The sequence below is a fragment of the Vulpes vulpes genome, chromosome 5, assembly GCF_048418805.1.
Source record: "Vulpes vulpes isolate BD-2025 chromosome 5, VulVul3, whole genome shotgun sequence".
NCBI lineage: Eukaryota > Metazoa > Chordata > Mammalia > Carnivora > Canidae > Vulpes > Vulpes vulpes.
The window spans coordinates 91,700,114-91,703,099 of record NC_132784.1 but is presented as its reverse complement, the minus strand read 5'-3'; the positions used below and the strand labels follow the sequence as shown (position 1 = coordinate 91,703,099).

The 2,986-nt window shown below is 43.0% G+C and overlaps 1 pseudogene; it reads right to left on the bottom strand.

Moving 5' to 3' along the window:
• Window positions 1–201: 201 nt before the first annotated feature.
• LOC112914545 (transcription factor BTF3 pseudogene) lies at window positions 202–852 on the bottom strand (annotated as a pseudogene).
• Between the last annotated feature and the right edge of the window lie 2,134 nt (window positions 853–2,986).

Below are 2,986 nucleotides of genomic sequence, written 5' to 3'. Positions count from 1 at the left end.
TCAAGCTTGCCTGTCACTGTGATGAATGAATGAATGAGTACTGATTCTTTACAGATACACAGTATTATGCAAAATGAGGAGAGATTATATCAGTAATTATTTTATTTTATTTTTCCTAGGCAAAGAACTTTGTTAACCTTGTTTCAAAGTTTATTCCCAGACTTCTTCAGCTTAATTAGCTACAAATAATGAATTGTGTATTAGCAAAAACTGAAAAGAGCTGCAGTGTCCAAGGGGCTTGGGCTTAAAAATATTAGAGATCTAGATTTTATCAGATCCATGAACAAAATTTTAAAAAGCAGTCAGACTATAAAATAGCAGCTCCCAGTAACTTCTTCAAGTTTTATCTTCTTCAGAAGTTGACTCAATTCAGTTTGCTTCATTCTTGGAAGCTTCATCAAAATTCTCCACAAGATCTGGAACTTCATCATCATCATCCTCTCCAGTAGCAAGTGGTGTTTTTCCATCCACAGATTGTTTGGGCGGAGCTTCAGCCAGTCTTCTTAAACTAGTTAGATTGTCTGCACCAAGCTGGTTTAAGATACTGGGTAGCATTTCTGTCAGCTTCTTTGTCTCAGCATGGCCTGTAATGGTGAAAATGTTCACTGCCAGCGATGCCTGATATTTAGGGTTGTTAAAGTGGATTGTTGTTCCTTGGTTTGTGAACATATTCACTTCTTCAATACCAGAGATATTGCTTACCCCTAACTTCTTTAAGGAGAACTGAAGTTTTTTATCATCTGCCGTAGCTGTTCCACGAAACACTTTCTTCTTTCAGCAGGCAGGTCCTTTTCCACCAATGCACACTTGCAGTTTGGCAAGTTTCTCCTGGTTCATGATAATTTCTTTCATCTTGGAGTGGGAATGGGACCATGTGGGGGGAATAGAGTTGGCGCTCAGGGGTCTCCGGCAGACCATCTGAGATTAGATGCACACACGTGGGGACAAAAGATGGCAGCTTTAGTTTTGCATTCCCTGATGAACTGCCTAATTATTGTTTTATATAGGACAGACCCTGATATATGCTTTCTATGTTCACAAATACCAATCTCTCTGTAATGTAAGATCTTTAAAATACATTTTAAACAAGTCCCTGAATTTGGACTTATCTATGAATCAGCACAATTTCAAACCTCTATATTAAGATTAAAATTTACTTCCCTACTGAAAATCCTTCAGCTATTGCCCATTAACCTTAGGATCAATTCTAAGCTTTTGTGGATATCTCTTAATATGCAAAATCTTACTCCTGCCCACTTCTTTATCCCCCCAAATTACCAGTCCATTTTTCTCCACTTCTTTGCTCCATCATGTGGAATGACCTGGAGTGACGTGAATGTGCTCTACTCAAGCCTGCATGCTTTTGCACATCTACTTTCTTCTGCCTCAAATGCCCTTTCTCCACCCTCGATCAACCTACTGACTGGGTTCCAGCAGCCTAGACCTTCTCACGTGGTTTAGGAATCAGCTTATGCTCATTTGCTTCTTTCTATATACTGTGAGCTCATTGAGAACAGCAACATCCAGTTCATCTTTATAGTTCTTTTTTTAAATTTTTTTTTTTAATTTTTATTTATTTATGATAGTCACAGAGAGAGAGAGAGGCAGAGACACAGGCAGAGGGAGAAGCAGGCTCCATGCCCCGGGAGCCCGATGTGGGATTCGATCCCGGGTCTCCAGGATCGCGCCCTGGGCCAAAGGCAGGTGCCAAACCGCTGCGCCACCCAGGGATCCCCCATCTTTATAGTTCTAAGTGCCTGAAGGCATTTGATATGTGTTTGGATGGATTTGGGGGAATACATGCTAAGGTTGGAGAGATAAGGGAGCAGGATTTGAAGGCTAGGAACAGGAGTTTGGATGGTTACAAATAGGGACTGGTTGTTTCTTGTTTAAGGGAAGGGCAGGACAAAGTGAATTTCGGGAGAGAGATGCTGGAGGGGCACCATCTGGGTGTGAAGAAAGGAGACTAGAGATTAGGGTTGGGCAGGAAAAGCTGGAGGGGAAACTGAGTTGGGGAAAAAGATGAGTTTCTAGGGCAGAAACAGGCAATAATAGTAATAGCTATCATTTCTTTAACATCTATACCATGTAAATGCTGATGCTTTACTGGCCTGGGTGGACTTCATGTTCTTGCAGAAAGGAGTTTGACAATGCCTTTCCTCCAGTGCACCTATTTGCTTTGGGAACTTGTTTGCTGTCATTAGTGAATTGCGGTGGAATCTCTTGTATCTTTCTGCAACCCCAAATTATTTGGAAATGAACCCCCATCTCCCAAAACAGAGGGACCAGGAACTCTGACACCCCTGAGATTTAAGTCTACAAAGACATGACTGATGGGTGGGGAAGGCCCAGGTGAAATTGGACTTCAGGAAAGGATGGTCAGTTTCTCAAGAGGAAAATCTCTATGAGGGAACATGGATTTGGAGCCAGTGACTCAGACTCAGTGCCCTACAGGGCCGCTCCTTAAATGGTGTATATTGTGTGCAGTGAGGGTGAGTTCAGGTGTAGGTGGATAGAGGTAACTCTAGAGTAGTGTGTGTGTGTGAATTGAGTGAGCTCACCACTCAGAAAGTGGGGCAGCTTTGCAGTGGGATAGTTCTGACTGGGTTTAGTAGAGTTGGATCATGTTCCTTCCTATTGCACTAATGTCTAGGGAAACCTATGGATGCCTACATTAAGGCCTATAGAAGTCAGTAAGCTAGAGTTTTATTCCTTCAGGACTTCTAGGATTTAAGCCAAGAAACTGACACCAGTGACATTAACAGGTTACTGGTTCTACCAAGTGGTGGATCTGTTGTTCCATTATTAGCAGTGGCAGCAGGTGCTTGGCTGTCCCGAGCTGGGCAGAGGCCAGCTGGCATGGATGACTTGGTCAGAATGGCATCTCCACAGGGCTGTTAGGGACCATGGATGGCAGAACTTAGCTCAAGGGGTATCCTCGTCTCCTTTCCACCAGGCTGCAGAAGTAGTAAGCAGTAAGCAGTGC